General features: G+C 36.4%; 1 protein-coding gene across 2 annotated transcripts in view; it reads right to left on the bottom strand.

Moving 5' to 3' along the window:
* Positions 1-10,118, bottom strand: part of GREM2 (gremlin 2, DAN family BMP antagonist) — a 167,537-nt gene extending 157,419 nt beyond the window's left edge. Inside the window, exons 1-2 of one of the 2 annotated variants that reach the window (XM_055147017.1) lie at positions 10,097-10,118; positions 6,363-6,589 (exon numbers count right to left, since the gene is read on the bottom strand). The gene's annotated coding sequence lies outside the window, so the exon portion shown is untranslated. Of the gene's footprint in view, positions 1-6,362; positions 6,590-7,393; positions 7,481-10,096 lie in introns of those variants that run through there. The other variant, XM_004619022.2, reaches the window with a different exon arrangement.
* Positions 10,119-12,013: the final 1,895 nt, after the last annotated feature.

Below are 12,013 nucleotides of genomic sequence, written 5' to 3'. Positions count from 1 at the left end.
TTAAGATTAAGTTAAATAACTGTTTTATTGATATAAAATATTAAATGATAATATTTAATGATAAATAATTATAAAATGATAAAATATAAAAATTTATATTTTCCAAATTGTTTATGTTTCTATTTCAAAATTTATCTTACCTCAATGTAAACTTTTCAAAAAAATTATCTTTTGGTGACACAATATTGTCATAACCAATTCTTTTCATCTTAGACAGGATAAAAACTCCTAGGATTGTTGTAACTATAAGTTAGTATTCGTTAATGAGTTTAATATGATTTGTCATGGGTCAAATATTTAAAAATACTAAGTAGTTTTAATTTGTAAAATCACTAGCAGCTAAATTACTTCAATATTGATGAAATTTGGGTTTATAGTAAAAGATGTTTGCCGGGAAATTTCATTCTAAAACTGCTGAATTTTTATCTATTTTATTTAAGTATAGTATCACACATAAATCATCTTTGTTCCAAAACTGATATTGTAATTAGTAAGCATAATTCAATATTCAAATTTTCTGTTAAAATTGTTTAAATGCAGAGAGGCAACTAGTTTTCTATAGATGATATAATAGATTTCCTCCCAATACTCTATCAGAATACTTTAAGGTCACAGCTTTAAAGTCAAATATAGTAGTGTGTGTGTGTGTGTGTGTGTGTCTGTGTGTGTCTGTATGTGACACTAGGTAGGTGACAGCACACCCAACAGTGCTCAGAGCTACTCCTTTGCCTCAGCGATTACCACTCTTGACTCTGAGTTCAGGGATCACATCTGGAGGTTCTCAGGGAACTATATGTAGGGGCTGGAGCAATAGCACAGCGGTTAGGGCGTTTGCCTTGCACGCAGTCGACCTGGGTTCGATTCCCAGCATCCCATATGGTCCCCTGAGCACCTCCAGGAATAATTCCTGAGTGCAGAGCCAGGAGTGACCCCGTGCATCGCCTGATGTGACCCAAAAAGCAAAAAAAAAAAAAATCAAGGAATCATATGTATCGCTGGGGATCAAAACCAGATTGGCTGTGTACAAGGCAAACACTTTATCCCTGCAGCTTTGTGAGAGATACATTTTTAATGTGATATGTTTTTAGTAATTAGTCTTAGCATTTTATGTGCACTTGTCAAGTGTTTCCCTGCTTAGTGTGTTCTCTTTTTTTCATACCCACCCTTGTCCCACTGCTTAAATTATGGGAGAAGAGAATTTTAGTTTAGAACTTCTACTAATCCGTAACATTAAAACCATGTTTGGTTAAACCTATTATGCTTCACAAACATTCTTTTAAGATATTTCCCCATAATTTATGCATTTCCTTGTTCATAATTTCCTTGTGTTTAAAAATGAGATAGGTTTCCTTTGTGTAGCATATCCAAGTATGTCTTCTCATGAGCAGTATTGTACCTGTCAGAAAATTATAGTCTTACCCTGCTTTACCTCTCAATCAGCTAAGAACACTTGCAAAGGGATCTCTCCTTCAGCCACACGATTTCTTTAGTAGAAAAGAATCTACAGAAGGACAATGATCCCAGGGCTTTTCTCACTGAAAGGAACTGGTTAGCATTACATTGCAAACTGAAAAGCAGCAGTAGGAACTACTGATCTTAAACTCCAGGTGATGAAAGTCCTACCAAATCCTTTGCCCCTGAAACCTCTAGGAATTTTTCTCTCTATGATTTGAATACTCTCCTCTTATTGCTCTGTGTTCGGTTCTGGAAGCATGCTAGATTAATATTTCTCTTTCATCTAAACTTTCCCTGCATCAGAGGATTCTAACTTCTAGAAGTAGAGAAAAATGCAGCGGAAACTCATCAGGAGGAGAATGAGGCCAACTCCCTTTTCTCCCAGACATTGAAGAATCTTTGTCCTTGGAAAAAAACAACCTTTTGCTTTGATCCAAGACTTATACACCTCCTAGAAGCGTACTGGCAAAAGTAGCAATCAGGGCTCCTAAGGCATCAAACTTTAATCTCTGAAGAGTTACGATTTCAAAAGTCACAAAGCCATTTTTCTTAACACAGGTGTAATACCTTCCCTCCCCCAGTATACCAATCCCTAGTCCAATATCCCTTTCAGTTTCTTCTCTTTTGTGGGTAACTTATTTTTTCTTCTTTTAACAATTATTTATTTTTTATTATTTTACTTGTTAGGTCATACCCACCGATTCTCAGGTGTTACTTCTTGCACTGTACTCAGGAACTACTTCTGGCAGTGCTGGGGGCCCATGTGGAATGTTGGGGATCAAATCCAGATTGGCCACATGCAAGGCAAATGCCCTACCTGTTGTACCTATTGCTCCAACCCTTCTTCCTTTTGAAAACATTCAAAATGCTTTAGCTCTGTGTCTTTCAGACAGTGTTTTAAAAGCCCCCCTCTAAGCTTTTTTTTGGGGGGGTCTTTGTATATAGTAGCTCATCTTGTAGAGTAGCTAAAATTAACTGTGGCAAAGAGACAATCATGTCCCTAGAGCTAAAATAACCAACCAAACTAAACTAGGATCAACCATGAAGAATGATTACTGAAAATTACAGGTAGCATTTTCAGAGTGACTTCCCTCTTTTATGCACATGTTAGAGACTTTCTTCAGACTATAGCTTATCTATGACAATAAACAGCACAGTAAATAGACTATTATATGTGATTTTTAAAAAGATTAAGGAAAGGTCAGTGATGTAGATAAAAGTGCTATAGAACTTGCTTTGCATATGTGAGACTCTGGGTTTTGAGCTTTGATCCAATCACTGCTAGCATAAAAGACAAAAATTAAGAAAAAGTCTGAACTGGTTTTAGAATTGAGTAGATTTGACCATCTGCAAGCTGTTAAGGGATATGTGAAGGCTGGAGAGATAGTACGGTGGCTTGTGAAACTTGCCTTGTACACAGCCGACCTGGGTTCTATCTGTAGCACCACATACCCTGAGCCCTGCCAAAAATGATCCGTAAGTACAGACATCGGTGTGTTCCCCAAACAAAAAAAAATATTAAAGGATAGGTGACTAATTCTTATTTTTTAAGTATACTTTTCAAACTCTGGAAACCACTATGATAATGTATTCCAGTTTTGTTTTGAAACCAAATTTGCTAGGATCCCTAAGGTGCTATTTATATGTATTGCACAAAATATACCCTCATGGTCCTAAATTTTCATTTAATGTGCTGAAAATGAAAATTAGATCATTAATAAAGAACTCAAAAGTACTTCTCTGGAGAACCTACTCAAGAACTTCCTTATGTCCTTTATCTTTCCTCCTGTTCTGCTCTCTCTTCCCCCCTTCTCCAAATAGAGTGAAGGCTTCTTGAAAAGAGTGGTTAATTAGGAGAAAGAGAAATGGAATTATTATTGAATATGCTCCATTTCTTATTTTACCAATTAGCACTAAGTCCAAAAGCAAAAGCAAAACTAAAGTGTCTTTTTTTTTTGGGGGGGGGGAGGGTCACACCTGGCAATGCTCAGGGACTACTCCTGGCTCTGCACTCAGGAATTACTCCTAGCAGTGCTAGGGAGACTATATGGGATGCTGGGATTTGAACCCGGGTCGGCCGTGTGCAAGGCAAATGCCCTACCCTCTGTGCTATGGCTCCCACCCCAAAACTAAAGGTTTTTGAATGGTATATCCCTTACTAAGACTCCAGACTCTGCGTTCCAAAGAGATGAGAGAACATAACTTTAGGGAGACATTTTTAAGCCTTTTGGACATTGGAGTCTCATCACCGACTCAAGATTAGCCATCACTTTTCTCAGTTTGCCTGCTGCCCTCTCCTGGCCTAAATATACAGGAATGCTACCAGCACATCAAATGTATTTCCTTTCATTCCTGCCTGTGTGTGAGATATGTATATTCTAGAATATTTTAAGAATTCTTATAATAGTCTCGAAATAACTTACAAAAGTTTGTATTGAAGCTAACATGAGTAAGTAAACTCATTACTCCTTTGATTCTGGAATTTATATTATAGATAATGATATTTATACCAACTCACTTCATGTCCTTGTGCTTCAGCCCTCTTCCACATGGCTCTAGGATCTGCTTTGCAAATTATTGTCCCATCATAGCCTGAGTCCTCAAAAAAACTGACCCAGCAATGATATCTTCCAAACCAAGAAGTGATGGCAAAGGGGTAACATTCTAGACTTGTGAGCAATTAGATTAACCTTCTAGGAATGGTATTTTTTTTTTTTTTTTTGCTTTTTGGGTCACACCCAGCGATGCTCAGGGGTTACTCCTGGCTTTGCACTCAGGAATTACTCCTGGCGGTGCTTGGGGGACCATATGGGATGCCGGGGATCGAACCCGGGTCGGCCGCGTGCAAGGCAAACGCCCTACCCGCTGTGCTATCGCTCCGGCCCCTAGGAATGGTATTTTAATACGACTAATGATTACATTTAATTCTAACCCTATTAGTGTATTCAATTCTCTAAAATTAGAAAAATATGGTAGGAAGAGAACCATCAAAGCATAAAAATAGATGGTACCAGAGTTTAGTTTAATACCTGCCAACTGTACCCTTGAAAAGACGTTTCTCTGATTTGTGCGTTTTTTGTATAATTTGTTTCAAGTCCAATTCTAAGTGTCGTTCCAAAGGTTTTTACTTTTTTATATTTTTTATCTATGTCTTACTTTTCTCTTAATTAAAGGACCCTGATAATGGGGAAATGCCTGACCCCGACATGATTACTTTAGCAACACCTGAGAACAAATGTGTCTGGTCTAATCTGCTGTGTGCCTGTGCCCCTGCAGTGTTTCAGTGTTTGTCCTTGACCCAGGCTGCCAGTCCTCTTCATATCAGTAAGAACTTGGCGCCCAGACTCAGAGTCTAATTCCATTCCTTTGCTTTAGAAGAAGAGGGCTAAGGAAGAGGTGTTTACTTTAAAGAGATTTAAAGGCATGGACCTTGTTTAAACTTTAGCAAACTTTTTACTTAAAGGAGTATCTAAAATTCTTGCTGGCTAAGATACATAGGGAATGAACTTCTGATTACCTCTTTCAAGGAAGAATGATAGCACAAAACAAAAACATTGCTTACATTAATCTTTAAAAAGCTATCAACACCACTTAGTCCATAGAATATACATTTGATGTCACATTCACTCAGTTGCTTTGTATCGACATACTCAATAGTTTTGGAATTGAGTAGTAAGGCAGAAGTAGGCCTCAATTTATTTCAGATATTATAGTTTTGGAAGATTCATAAGTATTTATACTAATACAAAGCTACTACTTCAACTACAAATAGAATTCTAGATCAATTAATTTGTACTAATGTTAATATGTATATTTTTCAGTCAAGCTTATTTATAATATAAAAAGAAAAATGGAAAAATATTCATCAAAGTAAAAGTAAATATAATATTCACTTTCCATGCCTATTCGGTTAAATCTTACAAATTTATCCACAGCATAAATAAGAATGGTTCTCCTGACTTGGTGGTATAGCTAAGCATATATTTCCAATATAGTCATCTCAAGAAATGAAGAACAACACAAATCTCCACTATAATATTTAAAACAAATATCTTTCTTAATATATCCTTGAACGTGATCAAACACAATGGTTTGTGTTTTTATAAAATTTGTGTCTCAAAATAAAAGAAAGAAAGGAAGAGAAATAAGTGGTACAAAGTGCACCAATTTTAGAGCCAAAGAACATCAAATCAAATTGCCACTTCCTTAAAAGTACCTTTTTTTTAACGTCACAATTCCAATTCAATTAATGTAATAGTACATAAAGTCCTGCAACTTATTTTGTCTGTAGATGCAGGATGTAAACATATTTATAACTCACAAGGCAATATAAGGATAAATATAAGAAGAAAATCACAAACATTTTTTAGTCACACCTTTCTCTCTTTTGTCTTTTAACCATAGTACTCTGAGAATTTTTCCACCCATCAGCTTAGTGCCCTTGGCCACAAACTTTAAAAATCAAAATTATGTCCATGTTTATTGCCTTCCCTATTCTACGGGGAGATTATTAACTTGGTAGGTAAATAGGGCAAGTAGAGACATTGTTTTCTGACAATTGGAAGCAGGTCATAATAATAACACAGGACACCAAGTAGTACAAATGGGTTTCATGACAAGATGCAGGTACTAATGTGATTGTTCTTTTTTTTTTTTTAAAAAAAAGAGAGATCATAGTCTAATTTGAAGATCTTTACTTTATACTCATTTAATTTAACAGGTCAATAAATTTCATGGTCCCAAAACACATGACAGTAGCTTTAATTATTTAGGGTTACTCAGGCTAGACATCCAGTGCTTTCTGTTCCAACCTGAAATGGAACAATGTCCAATACTTTAAAGTGTCCTGTAAAGGGAAAAAATCAGAAATCTTGTCTGTGTCAGATTAGTCGTGACAAGCTGCATACCTGCAATGATGTGATAGAAGCCTCCTCCTCGGATCCCTTCTCTGTTTCTCCCTCTCCCACGCCTTTCTTTGAGTTCAATAGTCCACAGAGGGGGTTAAGTTTGATTTTGCGCTGCCGCTTTCTGCTCGACCTCAGCCGGACTCCAGCAGATGCCCATAGGAGAAGCACTTCGGCTGAGAGCAGCTCCAAGAACGTACCCTGCTAGCTCTGCCCTGGGCTAGCAGCCCCTGCAGACATGAAAGAAGCCTGAGACTTCGCTCTGACTGACTCTCCTCCTCGCTGCATGGGGATATTAACGCAGTCTGGGATTTCTATTGGCTCTGAGCACCAAACAAATCACACCAGACATCCTCCCCCCCACCCCCCTCCAACACACACACACACACACACACACACACACACACACACACACACACACACACACACACACCGCACACACACACACACCGCACACACCCCAAGCCGCCCTCGGGTTTCACTCAGCGCTTGTTCCTCATCTAAACCACAAACACTGCAGCCACAACACACTTGAGTCACTTGCAATGTTTCTCTTTTCCTCCTCCCAGTCTGTGGATTTATAACCTTGTGGTCAGCTGTAACATTTTTCTTTCTCTCTGTCTCTCTCTTTTTCTTTGTTTCTTTCTTTCTTTCTTTTTTTTTTTTTAAAGCAGACGGCCAATCCAAACCTTCTTGTTTATGTAGAGAAATTCTCCATTCCCTAAACCCGCAGAAACCACTCATTCCCTTAAGATCTTCCTTCTTTTGTTGATGGGTTTGCAATGTGAAGAAAGTAGAAAGCCTGTGATGCATGTCACACACATACACACACACGAACACACACACACGAACACACACACACACACGAACACACACACACACACGAACACACACACAGATACATTCATACATACACGGCTTCTTTTGTTTTGAATAATTGAGGCTAGTGAAATTAGAAGCAAGCTGAGCTTAATAATCTTAAGTGAGAGCTCAACTAATAAAAATCTTGAATTAATTCAGTGGAAAATACTCACTGCTTGAGTTTGTTTTCAGTTCCAAATAGTGCTTTGGTTATTATTATCCCTATTTTTGTTTATTGAATGCAGAGGTTTCTAATACAAATCAGACTCTTCAGCATCCAGAGAACATGGAACAATGACGCCAGACTAATTCTTGTGCTGCGTGGGCTTGTGTCAGAAAGCTCTAGTGACGCCTGTGTGCTTCCTCTTGTTATTTTTCTTTTTTGGTCTTTTCTCCACTAACAGTTCTCAAGACAGAGACTCTAATTTTTAACCTATAAATGTCAATAAAGATGAATCTTTGATTCTCCAGCAGATAATGAACCCAAGAAAAATCTCAGAATTTAGAAACTTTGATGGGAAAATAAAGAGCAAAATTGTTTCACTGTACTTTATAAAACGAATTCTCCATTAGGCTTTTCCTCAAACTTGCCTTCACTGGAGAATATGGGAACAGTTTTGACAGCAGTTATTCTTGATAAGATGATATTGCTATGAAATTGCTGAAAATTATTTTTATTTTTTATTTGATATGTTTTCCTCAAATTTTCTTTTTCTGTGTACTATTTGGATTTGATATTCTGGTTTAAGTCCTACTCCTAGCACAGTTTGTTGCAAAACTTATAAGAAATAATTGCTTCTTGAAATTTATTATCGCCAGACTTCTTTCTTGATCTTTTACTTAAGTACATTCCAGGAATTTTGAACTGAGGCTTTATATTTAGGATGGGTTAGCCTGAAATTAATAACATAAATGCAAAATAAAATCACACTTGACCATTGGTTTCAACTAACCTCTAACTTCAAATGGCATATTCTTATTACATTAACTAGCTTCACTCCTTCAACTTCCTTTTGGTAGGCAGTTAAAAAGTGTTATCATAAATCTTTAAATGATAATTACACTTTCACTAAAGATCTCATCAGTCTTAGAAAAAAAAAGAGTCATAGGCAGGACTTTACAAATTTTCCAGAATAAGACACAGAGTCAGAAAATGACCAAGTGCTGTCTTAGGTTGTGAAGGTAGTCTGCAAACTGAGCTGAGAAGTTGGATGACAGCCTTCCTTCTTTTCTTTTCTGAATTTCCCTTTCTATAAAACCCATCCAATTCTAATATTGAAGTATTAATAAGAAGATTATGATTACTTCTGCCTTTGCCAAGAACAATATATAAAATCATCTGATGAATTTAACAGACATTTTATACTTTATTCCAGAACAGATCATGATATGCTCAGTTAAATTGTCACTAAATTGTGTGCTCTTAGCATTGTCTTTCTAAGAAAAAAAGAGTTCATAGTAAGAGCAAGCAGGGGACTGGAGCGATAGCACAGCAGCTAGGGTGTTTGCCTTCCATGCGGCAGACCTGGCTTCGGTTCCCAGCATCCCATATGGTCCCCTGAGCACCGCCAGGAGTGATTCCTGAGTGCATGAGCTAGGAGTAACCCTTGTGTATAGCCAGATGTGAGCCAAAAATTTTTTAAAAAGAGCAAGCATAAAATTATACTTTATGCTTGTTATTTTAAGAGCTACTTATAATGCTTTATATCACTGACAAAAAGTTATGAATACATTATTTAATATATTTAATTTATAGATAGTTATTACATTTCATTTTACATAATAATTCAAATTCTCAGCTAATGAAGAGAATAACTGAATGTTTAAGGAGATACTTATTACTCAATCATTTGGGTGAAGAGTAAAATAAATCATTACTATTTATTCTCCTACATTTATCCTTTTGATCATTTTACTACTTTTAAAAGTGTTCTGTCAAACATATTTCTCAACTTCTAAAATTTATTTATCTCCTTATTAATGACACACTGTTAAAACACAAAACCTTACAACCCAAGGTTTAATTGAATTGCGATGAAGAACAATTATATCTTGTACTCATTCAGTCACATAGGATCGTCTTGCTTAACTTAAGGTGCTCCTTTTTGGTGGAGATATTTGCAAATTGATATGTATCCAAAGGCATTATTAAAACAATATTCTGGATGTTAGACTTTTGTTATTTGAGAGGCAAGACCCGACAGTGCTCAAGGCTTATTCCTGCCTCTGCAATCTGGGATTATTCTAGTCTTGGTGTGCTCAGAGGATTACATGGGATGCCAGGGATCACAACCAGTGTGTGCAAGGCAAATATTCCCTGTTGTACTATCTATTTGGCTCCCTGGATATTATATTTTATATAATATTATATTTATATTTTATATTATATTTTAATATATTATTTAATATATTTTAATATATTATATTTAATAATATAATATAAAATATTATATTATTATATTATATTATTATATTATATATAAAATATTATATTATATTTTAATATCTAATGGAGATGATTACACTGTTAATTTTGTAGAACATAGTTATGTAATGATAATTTTCAAATTGCAAATCTGGAAATTAAAAATTATGTATCTGCATATGTATAACTGTAATGTATTTTCATTTTCACACATCTCTTCTTAAAATAAACACAATTTTATAGATATATTATATATTATTTTAATCCATGCATTTGTTCTTGGACACTTGTATTATTTCCAGATCCTGGCCATTACGAATAGTGCTACAATAAATATAGGAGTGCAGATGCCTTTACTGTATTGTGTTTTTGAGCCACTAGGATATATCCCCAGGAAATATATTGCTGGGTCATATGGTACCTTAATTTCTTTTATGAGGAATGTCCATACCGTTTTCTAAAATGCCGTGACCATTTGACATTACACCAGCAGTGAATGAGAGTCCTTTTCTCCCCACATCCACACCAGCATGGTTGTCCTTGTTCTTTTTCATGTCTGCCAGTTTCTGTGAAATGAGATGATATCTATTATTGTTTTTAATTTATATTCCCCTGATAATTATTGATTAGAGCATTTTTTCATGTGCATTTTGACCATTTGTATTTCTTCTTTGAAGAAGCTTCTTTAGTTTAATATAGTCCCGTTTTTTAAATCTTTGCTTCCACATGTTTAGTTAGTAGTGTTTCGTCCTTGAAGATACCTTTAGCTTCAATGTCATGGAGAGTTCTGACTACATTTTCCTTTATGTACCTTCTGGTTTTCCAGTCTGATACCATTTTGGTTTGACTTTTGTGCATGGTATTAGAAAGAGGCTTGCATTCTTTTTTTTTTTTTTTGCACGTAGTTTACCTGTTTTCCTGAACCACTTCTTAAAGAGGATTTTCTTCCTCCACTTTATATTTTGTGTTCCTATATCAAAGATTAACTGTTTATATTCTTGAGGATCTGCCTCAATATTAGACTCTGTTCCATTGGTCTGAAGGTCTGTCTTTATTCCAATTCCATGCTATATTAATTACTACTACTTTGTAGTACTGTTTGAATCTGGGTAGAGTTATGCCTCCCATATTCTTTTTCCCAAGGATTTCATTTAGTTGTGTGTGTGAGAGAGGAATGTTATTGATCCACAAAAATTTCAGGAATATTATATAGCTTTTAGGAAAAATAAAGTCATAAAATTTGCTTATGTGGATGTATGTGAAGAGTATCATGCTGAGTGGAATGAGTCAAAGGAAGAGGGACAGACATAGAAGGATCACATTCATCTGTGGGATATAAAAAACATAATATGAGAATAATACTTAAAGACATGAGGGCGAAGAGGACTGCTCTATGGTATGAAGTTTCCATAAGAGGAGGACAGTTCAATCAGGACAGAGAAGGGAACACTATGACAATGATAGTTGGAAATGATCACTCTGGACAAGAACTGGGTGCTGAAAGAAGGAAAAGTGATCTGCACTTTCAGTAACAATATATGCATTCAGTAACAAAATAGAAAAAAATGAAAAAAGAGAGATAAAAGAAAAATATCTGACATAGAGGCAGCTAGGGATGTCTAGGGAAATAGGAAACATTTATGGCAAGAAATGTACACAGGTGAAGGGTTGGGTATTGGAACATTGTACAGCTGAAACTCAATCATGAACAACTTTGTAAATGTTTATCTCATGGTGTTTTAATAAAAGAAGGATGAAAAATATAGACAAGCCCATTAAGGGTTTTCAATATTATTTTATTTATAACAATTAATTAATATAATTAACATAATAGCATATATAAAGAGAGTCTCTTGCCCACACTCCTGGCTGTTTTCCCTGTGGCCCCTCAGAGGGGATGGGCTCCAGCTTCCCTCCCCACCCCGAGCAGAGCTTCTGCAGGCCGAAGACCACCAGAACCTAGCCACAGCCATGCTGGAGGCCCCTCTCCACACGTTCGGACAGGCCTCATGCATGAAGGTACCGGCAGAGGAACCCAGGTGTGTGTAATTCCATCAAAGGTCAGTACCCAGAGACTTAAAAGCAAGCTCCCAGAAGGGATATCTTGTAGCCTACTTCTCCCTCTGGGAGAAACTGGCAAGCTTCTGAGAGTTTCCTGCCCACAGGGGACAGCCTTGCAAGCTTACCATGGTGTATTCATATGCTAACTCCAGTAACAAGCCGGATCTCATTCCCCTGATCCTGAAAGAGCCTCCAGTGCAACATCGTTGGGAGGGCCGAGCTGAGAGAGACTTCTAAGATCTCAGGGAAAGGACTAATGCAGAGGTTACTGAGCCCGCTTGAGAAATCGACGATTAACGGGGATTTC

The sequence above is a fragment of the Sorex araneus genome, chromosome 9, assembly GCF_027595985.1.
Source record: "Sorex araneus isolate mSorAra2 chromosome 9, mSorAra2.pri, whole genome shotgun sequence".
Taxonomy (NCBI): Eukaryota; Metazoa; Chordata; class Mammalia; order Eulipotyphla; family Soricidae; genus Sorex; species Sorex araneus.
This window is presented reverse-complemented; position numbering and strand designations above follow the sequence as displayed.